This window comes from Peromyscus eremicus, chromosome 11, assembly GCF_949786415.1.
Source record: "Peromyscus eremicus chromosome 11, PerEre_H2_v1, whole genome shotgun sequence".
Classification (NCBI taxonomy): domain Eukaryota; kingdom Metazoa; phylum Chordata; class Mammalia; order Rodentia; family Cricetidae; genus Peromyscus; species Peromyscus eremicus.
This window is the reverse complement of record NC_081427.1, coordinates 28274431-28284686: the sequence shown is the minus strand read 5'-3', so window position 1 is coordinate 28284686 and position 10256 is coordinate 28274431.

Below are 10256 nucleotides of genomic sequence, written 5' to 3'. Positions count from 1 at the left end.
CCTGTGAAGCCTCTGTGTGTTCACTTGGGTCTGAGCAGCTGTGGGACTGTGGGGCTGCAGGAGCCAGGCAGGACCAGAAAAAACATTCAGCCATACATGAGCTCCCACAAGTTCAGGTCATCTGTCTCTGTGGGTTTCCCTGTCATTATCTTGACCCCCTCCTCAATTGCTCCTATAATCCCTCTTTCTCTTTTTGATTGGACTTTCAGAGCTTGGCCTAATACTTGGATGTGGGTCTCTGTATCTGCTTCCATCAGTTACTGTGTGAAGGTTCTATGGTGACAGTTAGGGTAGTTACCAACCTGATTACAGGAGAAGGCTAGTTTGGGCATCATCTCCTTTATTGCTAGGGGTCTTAGCTGGGGTAATCCTTGTGGATTCCCGGGAATTTCCCTAGCATCAGGTTTATCCATAGTTTGTAATGGCTCCCTTATCGAGAAATCTTTCATTGCTCTCCCAGTCCATCCCTCCACCAACATGACCATCCCATTCCCTCATGTTATCATCCCCCATGCCCTCCCCTTTACTGCCTACCCAACTCCCAGTTTACCCAGAAGATCTCATCTCTTTTTCCTTCCAAGTACATTCCATGCATTCCTCATAGGGTACTCCTAAGTTACCTAGCTTCTCTGGAGCTGTGTACTATGTGTGGTTATTCCTTGTTTTTCATCTAGTATCCACTTATGAGTGAGTATATACCATGTTTGTCTTTATAAATCTGAGTTACCTTGCTCAGGTTGATTTTTTTCTAGTTCCATCCATTTGCCTGCAAATTTCACGAAGTCATTGTTTTTTTTTTTTACAGCTGAGTAATACTCCATTGTGTAAATGTACCACATTTTCTTTATCCATTCTTCCACTGAGGGGCATCTATGTTGTTTCTAGGTTCTGGCTATTATGAATAATCCTGCTATGAACATAGTTTAGCAAGTTTCCTTGTGGTATGATCGAGCATCCTTTGGGTACGAGCCCAAAAGTGCTAGTGCTGGGTCTTGAGGAAGATTCTTCCCAAGGTAGACTGTTTTCTGAGGAACACCCATACTGATTTCCAAAGTGGCTGCACTGCAATTTATGTTCTGATCAAAAGATCAGAGACACAATCCAGTCCAGGAGGAGAGTCTGATGGAGGAGGTATAGCAATGAGAGTGCTCCTCTCATACCTCCTGAACACCACCTGCCAGTCCCTAAGGAGCTCACAGTGTGACAAAATCTCAAGGTCACCTCTGTGTTTGGCTAAGTCTGGATTTTCACTGCATGTGTAAGTCACAGGAGCCCTTGAGTGGCACACTGAGCAGATTTCTCTCTTTCTTTCAAGTCAGAAGTCCCAAAGAAGCTGATATCAACAAGTAAATTCTATTGAGAGAAGAAATTTACAATGTACACCCCCCATCCTCCAGCACCACCTAATTCTTACAGATAGAAGTTTATCTTCATAATCTGTATAGTTGCTTTACCCAGATCAAGGTCAATATCTAGAATCAATTCAAATAAGGTTACTGCAGGAATAAATATTTGCCAGTTATGTCAAAGAAGAATCTTTTAGGTTCAAATATCAGAAGATCTGACCATCAATGGGATAAGCAAACAATACAAATCACATGGCAGTCATGTTGAGTCAGGCAATTGCAGTTGTTGACATCGGTTAGAAGCTCTATTATGTTAGTCTTCTAAGATGCTGATTGGCTTGTGAGTAAGCCTTTGGTGCACTTTCTTGATTGATGATTGATATAGGAGAAACCATATTACTGAGGGTGGTAACTTGGGCTGGTGGTCATAGGTGCTATAACAAAGTAGGTTGAGCAAGCCATGAGTAAGTCAGTAAGCAGCATTCCTCCATGGCTTCTGTATCAGCTCCTGCCTCCTTGTTCCTGCCTTGTGTGAGTTCTAGCCATGACTTCCCTTAGTGATGGACTATGCTGTGGACAGTAAGATGAAAAAACCCTTTCCTCCCATTGTTTTGGCCATGGTATCTTCTCACAGCAATACAAACCCTAAGACAATGATAATTAGGAAATATACCCCATCACAAACATGGGGATCAGTACTTAATTTCATTGTAGTATTAATAGAAATAATAAAGAACAGACTTCTGAAGAACATAGAGCTCATAGCACCACATTGAAAGGGAAAAGTTCTGACCAGTCACTAACTGCAGCGCTTGGTGGTAGACTTCATCCCCTAGAACTCTAGGGAAAAAATCTTTTTTTATATAAATTATATTTTGTTAAAGGGAGGAGAAGGGGTAAGGAAATGGGGGAGAGAGACCAGTAGCATATAAGGGACCCTATAGATTAGGATTTAGATCAAGCACTGAGCCTAGTCAGCCATAAGAAGAGACGCCTCTTAGCTCTTGTCTCTGATGTCAGCTTGAGCTATTTGGGTGCAATGCTAAACTAAGATGCCATCAGAGTGACTGAACTCAGCTTCTGGAACCAGAAAGCTCAACAAACCTATGATGAACATGTTTGTGAGGGCAAAGTAGGTATGGCCATGCTCCTCAGGATGAAGTCTGAGGTAATAGAGGCAGGAGGGGCACTGGAGGGAAGGCAAGCATGCTCTTCTCCTCAGAATTGCTTCAAGCTCTCCCAGTTTAACCGGCAGGCCCATGCTCTGTAGATTGCTTTTCTTCTCTATTCTTTTCATACCGAACAATGTTTTAAAACTAGAGGAACTATTACAGCAACACTACATCTTTTATTTTTGAAAAAATCTAATGCAATGACATGGACATTTAACAATTACAGAAATGCCTTAAATGATACTTAAGGTTAATAAAGAAATTGCTCAGTATAGCAGAGGGGGAAATAGGCTTGACAACACTAAAACGCACTTGGCAAAATCAGTACAGCTCTTTGGGCACTTGCTGTTCTTAGGGACTGGGTGGGCTCGTGTGACTGCCACCCATTACGATGGTTTCTATGCAGCACACATTCTCTGTGACTCGGTACACCAAGCACTAGGCGGCAAAGGAAGACTGGCAGAAACAAAAGGAGAGTGAGCCAGTCACATCCCTGCTAGCCAGGAGAGCAGGCTTCTTTCACCTTGGCACATATTCCCTGCCCCACGCCTGCATATCCTTTGCTCTGCTTTCTATTATGTAATTCTGTCCTCTTTCCTCTGCATCTTCCAAGACTGACTCCTTTTTTTTTTTTTATTTGATCAGGACAAAGCGGCTCCTATTCCCTTGAATACTTGTCAGTGAAATCAAGGGCAGGATTTCATTTTTGAAGATGTGGTAAGACATTTCTTTGAACTAAATCATAACATGGTTGTTGAAGAATTTTGTGTTTTAGGATGTGTGGGTTAATATGCTAGAGAACACTTTGATGAATGTGTCTACTTTTGTGTTTACAAGTTGTTGTCTATGTATTGGAGGAGGGAGGGAGGGAGGGATGGAGGGAAAGAGGGAGGGAGGGGTAATTCAGTTTTCTGCCACCAGGTAGCACTAAACAAAACTTGGAAATGCTGAAATAGAAGTGTACAGGGCCTGAGTGAATCTCTCTTTCCTAGGGGCCAGCCTAAACAGAACCTTAAGAAATGTTCTTGGGGGCAGATCTCTGTGTGTTTTCATGTCCCATTTGACAAGAATGTTGGAAATCCAGGCTGAGAACTCTGACAGTGGCAGTCAGCTGTACAAAAGAGCAGTGGAATGAGACAGCCTGTACAGGACCAGTGCCATGAGTCTCCTTTGGGGGGGGGGCGGCTGCTCCACTCATCCGCTGCCCCAAATCTCCAAGTCCCCACCTTTTGCTGTTCTGTGAATGTCCATTCATCTGCCATTGTGGGTGTGGGTGGGTGAGGGTGAAGAAAGGCAAAGGCAACCAACAGCTCTGGATATAGCCCTGGTCCTCCTTTCCCCTCAAACCTCAAGTTCAGTCACTTGGATTTTTAAATGGATCCATCATTGTCTACAGGGTCCTGGAAGCATATTGGATACAACAGGCTCATACTGGCTATGTATCCCATCCATCTTCTGTGACTTCTCACAGATGTGACATACATGTGACATAAATGTACATAGACTCACACATACAAATGAAATAATAAAAATGATGTATTTCTCTACTTTGGCTATTTCCTTTTTTTTTTTGGTCAAAGCATGTGGTACACCAGTCATCTAAAATATGTAGTGGGAGACACAGACTCTGCCAGCTCCAATTGGATCAAGAGGTGAGTCTTTGTTCTCCTAGCCAATCACTCCAGCCTCTAGGCTTTAGGCCTAGAGGCTCAACACATGCCCCAATACTCCCACCTACTGTAGTCCCAGTTGCAGTCCAGCAGTCAGGACTCCTGCAGGCAAGCTGAACTACCATCATCCCCCACCAGACCCTGTAACCTACAAGACCCACCCCACCCCCAAAACCACCTATTCTCTGAGATCACAGCTCCTACCAGTCCCTCAGCTCTGAGTGGTCCAAGAGCTCTGATTTGACCAAGAGCTCCCATTGGACCAAGAGTGCCTATTGGACCAAAAGAGGCTCCCTCGGACACAGACACCATTTGCACCAAATGGAGGAAGAGATGGGTAGACGCCAGTGCAGAAATACATTCAACAACATAAAGAGCAATATGGCACAACCAGAACCTAGTGGTTCTACATCAGCAAGACCTGAACATCCCAACACAGAAGAAACAGAAGAAATCAACCTTACAAATGACTTTAAGAAGATGATAGAGGCCTTTAAAAGAGAAATGAAAAACTCCCTTAAAGAAATCGAGGAAAAGACATCCAGTGAGTGATGGAAACAGATGCAGAGATCCATGGCCAGGTCCCAGGCGGAGCTCCAGGAGTCCAATCGACGAGAGAGGAGAGATTATATGAACAAGAGATATTGAGACCATGATTGGAAAAAGTACAGAGTCAAATAGCCAAACTAGTGGAAACACATGAACTGTGAACCAATAGCTGAGGAGCACCCATGAAACTGGACTAGGCCCTCTGGGTAAGTGAGACAATTATTTAGCCTGAATTGTTTAGGGGTCCCCTAGGCAGTGAGACTGGGACTTGTCCTTAGTGCATAGGCTTTTTGGAACCTAGTGCCTATGCTGAGACACTTTGCTCAGCCTTGGTGCGGGAAGGAGGGGCTTGGACCTGCCTCAACTGAATAGGTTCTGCTGACTCCCCAGGGGACACCTTGCCTTAGAGGAGGTGGGAATGAGGGGTGAGTTGTGGGGAAGGTGGGGGGTGGAAGAAGGGAGGACAGGGAAATCTGTGGTTGATATGTAAAATGAATAGAAAATCTCTTAATAAAAAGAAAAAAATGGAAGAAATCAATAAATCCCTTAAAGAAAGCCAAGAAAACCAAGAAAAAGCAATCAAACAGGTGAAGGAAACAGTTCAAGACTTGAAAACTGAAAAAGAGGCAATAAAGAAGACATAAACTGAGGATGTGCTGGAAATGGAAAATCTGAGCCCATGAACAGGAACTATGAATGCAAGCATAACCAATAGAATGTAAGAGATGGAAGAGCGTATCTATGGCATTGAAGATACCATAGAGGAAATAGATTCATCAGTCAAAGAAAACATTAAAACCAATGAAGTCATAACACAAAACATCCAGGAAATCTAGCACACCATGAAAAGACCAAACCCGTGAATAACAGGGATAGAAGAAGGAGAAGAATACCAGCTCACTTATCCAGAGGGCCTGATCCAGTTGGGGGCTCCTCAGTTATTGGTTCATAGTTCATGTGTTTCCATTCGTTTGGCTATTTGTCCCTGTGCTTTTTCCAACCTTGGTCTCAACAATTCTTGCTCATACAAACCCTCCTCTTTCTCGCCAATTGGTCCTGGAGCTCCACCTGAGGCCTGGCCGTGGATCTCTGCATCAGGTTCCCTCAGTCATTGGATGAGGTTTCTAGGATGACAATTAGGGTGTTTGGCCATCCTATCACCAGAGTAGGTCAGTTCGGGCTGTCTCTCAAGCATTGCCAGTAGCCCTCTGGATAAGTGAGACAGTTGATTAGCTTGATCTGTTTGGGAGGCATCTAGGCAGTGGGACTGGGACCTGTCCTCAGTGCATGAGCTGGCTGTTTGGAACCTGGGGCTTATACAGGGATACTTGGCTTGGCCTTGGAGGAGGGGAATGGACCTGCCTGGACTGAATCTACCAAGTTGAACTCAATCCTCAGGGGAGTCTTTGCCCTGGAGGAGATGGGAATGGAGGGTGGGCTGGGGGGAAGGCGGTGGGGAGGGGCAGGAGGGGGGAGAACAAGGGAATTCATGGCTGATATGAAAAATTAAATTAAATTATAAAATAAAATTAAAAAAATAATACCAGCTCAAAGGCACAGAGAATATACTCAAAAAAATCATAGAAGAAAACTTTCCTAACATAATGAAAGAAAGCCTATGAAAATATAAGGTTCTTACAGAACACCAAATAGACTGGACACCCCAAAGGAATCCACTCACCATGTGATAATCAAGCCACTAAACGTACAGAATAAAGAAAAAATATTAAGAGCTGCAAAGGAAAAAGGCCAAGTAACATATAAAGGCAGACTCATCAGAATAATACCTGATTCTCAGTGGAGACTCTGAAAGCCAAAAGGTCCTGGACAGACATTATACAGACACTAAGAGACCATGGATGCCAACCTAGACTGTTATATTCAGCAAAACTCTCAATTGCCATAAACTAAGTAAACAAAATATTCCATGATAAAACCAGATTTAAATAATATCTATCCACAAATCCAGCCCTATAGAAAGCACTACAAGGAAAAATCCAACCTAAGGAAATTAGATATATCCATGAAATCACAGGCAATAGATAATCCCATACCAGCAAATACCAATGAAGAGAAACATACATTACCACCAAAAAAAACCCCAGGAATTATCAATCACTGGTTATTAATATCCCTTAATATCAATGGACTCAATTCACCTATAAAAAAAACACAGGCTAATAGAATGGATACGAAAACAGGATCTATCTTTCAGCTGTGTACAAGAAACACACCTCAACTTCAAAGACAGACACTGCTTCAGAGTAAAAGGCTGGGAAAAGATTTTCCAATTAAATGGACCCAAGAAACAAGCTGGGGTAGATACCCCAATATCTAACAAAAGAGACTTCAAACTAAAATCAATCAAAAGAAATAGAGAAGGACATTATATATTCATCACAGGAAAAATCCACTAAGATGAAGTCTCAATTCTGAGCATTTATGTCCCAAATACAAGGGCACCCACATTTATAAAAGAAACATTACTAAAGCTTAAATCACACATCAAAACACAAACACTAGTAGTGGGAGACTTCAACAATGCACACTCACCAATGGACACATCTGCCAGACAGAAACTTAACAGAGAAATAAGAGAACTAACATATATTATGACTCAAATGGACTTAATAGATATATAGAGAACATTCTACCCTAACACTAAAGAATTTACCTTCTTCTCAGCACCCCATGGAACATTCTCTAAAATCAACCACAAGCAAATCTCAACAGATACAAAAAAATTGGAATAACCTCCTGTATCTTATTGGACCACTATGGCTTAAAGTTAGATTTCAACAACAACAAAAATTGCAGAAAGCCTACAGTCTCATGGAAACTGAATAATGCTCAAATGAATCACCAACTTGGTCAAGGAAGAAATAAAGAAATTAAAGATTTCCTAGAATTCAATGAAAATGAATGTACAACATGCTCAAACATATGGGACACTATGAAAGCAGTACTAAGAGGAAAATTCATAGCACCAAATGCCCACACAAAAAAGATTGAGAAATCTCACACTAGTGACTTAACAGCACACCTGGAAGCTCTATAACAACAACAAGAAAAAGCAAACTGAGCCAGGAGGAATAGATACCAGGAAATAATCACATTGAGGTCTGATACCAATAAAATAGAAGCAAAGAGAACAATGAAACAAGGAGTTGGTTCTTGGAGAAAATCAACAGGATCGACAAGCCTTTATTCAAACTAACCAAAAGGTAGAGAGAGAGAGCATCCAAATTAACAAAATCAGAAATGAAAAGGGAGACAATACAACAGACAATGAGGAAATCCAGAGAATCATCACGTCATACTTCAAAACCTATACTCCACAAAATTGGAAAATCTAAAGGAAATGGAAAATTTTCTGGATAGATACTTCATACCAAAGTTAAATCAAGACCAGATAAACTATTTAAATAGACCAATAACCCGTAAGGAAATAGAAACAGCTAGCTTTCCTGGAGCTGTGGATTTTAGTCTGGTTATACTTTACTTTACTTCTAGTATCCATTTATGAGCAAGTACATGTCATGTTTGTCCTTCTGAGCCTGGGTTATCCCACTCAGGATGATTATTTTCTAGTTCCACCCATTTGCCTGCAAATATTATGATGTCATTGTTTTTCACTGTTGAGTAGTAAGTACTCCATTGTGTATATGTACCACATTTTCTTTATCCATTCTTCAGTTGAGGGGCAACCCACAGAGTAAAAAGTAAAGAAAGGTGTATAGAAAGTTAAAAGCCTGGAAGCGAAAAATAGACTGGATAATTTCAGTTAAGAAAATCTGTCTAGAAACAAGCCAAGCTAGAGCCAGGCATTTATAAGTAAGAATAAGTAAGATGGGGTGTAATTATTTGGTAGCTGAAGGGCGGGCCCCCAAACTTCAAAGATCAAAAGTGAAAAGTGTAAAAACAACCAATTAAATTTTGGCACCCATTGTGGGTCTCAAATATTCCTATAGCTCGAGAAAGCTAAAAAACAAACAAACAAACAAAAAACAAAAATAAATAGATACTGCTTCTTTAAAAAACTCTGCCTTATAGCCCAGCACTGAAATAGCCCTTTTCTTGCTAAACAGAAATCAAAAGCTAAGTAAAAAATGCAGGGCACCAACATTCCATAGTTTTGGGGTTGAAGGCAGTTTCTTGTCAAAGTTACTACTAGTACCTCTGACTGGGCAGTCTGACTGGATCTTGAACTTTAGTCTTGGCTTTCAAGACCCAAGAAGTGGGCTGAAGCCAGCCACCAAAGCTGTGGCAGAGGTCCTTCCACTTAGCAGTTTGAAGTTTGTTCACATGTCAAAAAAGACTAGAGATATGCAGTAAATAGGTTCAATCAAGAAAAAAAACCCTTTAAATAGATTCCACTGTGTTTTACAATGTGTGTGAAGGTTTAAGAAAAAAGAAAAAGGCTATTAACAGTCATAGAATGAAATAAACTGTTTAAAGAGAGAGTAAAAGTAATATAAAAGAAAAAGCCACATAACGATGCAAAATACACAGGGAATCTGGATCCTGTATAGTATTGTTCTGATTTTGAATTTTTTGAATGCTGAGGAGCAAATGACAGCTGCTGTCAGACACGAACTTGAGAACTGGATTGCTAAATTGAGCCCACATAAATACTTAACTTTAAAATAATATAAAAAACTGTTACATTGGAGAAGAGGTTTTGCTTTTGTTTCCACAGGAAATGAGAGTCTGTAGATTCATTCTGGGTTGATATGGGTCATGCTTGTTTGGGAAGACCTCCTGAATCTTGACAGGTGATATATATCAATAAAGGAAATAGCTGGTCTTCCCACGACTTGCCTGTTACCTCACGTTTTCTCAGGGACCCCTAAAGATGCCTTTGCCCACAGATAACAGAAAGCAAACTGGAGTACATGATGCCCACATTCCCAAAAGATGGGGTAGGTGGTCTTTTGTTATTTGGTGAGTTATATCTGTTTTCTATCACTTAGGGGAATATAGAAATATAGGATAAAAAGACAACTATCAATCTCATATATTATGTATTGGAATGGATTTTGACAAGCTGATACAAATTTACAATTATTTTTGTTACATTGTGTATAAGCTTCTATTCTTGTTTGGTGTATAGTGCTTATGCAGCTCATTTAAAATGCAACATATAATTAAGATATGAGTTTAGTAGTTAATCTATAATAATCAAACTTGTAGTCACATCTGGTATGTTTTCATGATTAAACAGATATATTTTAGACAGATAGATGATTTTCAAATACTTCAAAGATCTACAGAATATAGCATTTAAGAAGTTTAATAACCTAAGATTTTCATGACAATAAGATATATCTGATCCTGACAGTACTAATTTACTTCATAAAGGGATGATAGGCATCAGAGAAACTCCAGGTGGAGTTTATTTTCAATGTGGCAAGGCTAGCCTTTTGGGCAAGAAACTGCTTCTGCCTTGATTGTTGACAGTGTGCTGTGCAGACTGCACATGCAGAACCCATAGGAAAGTCACTGTTGAACTTTGTCAA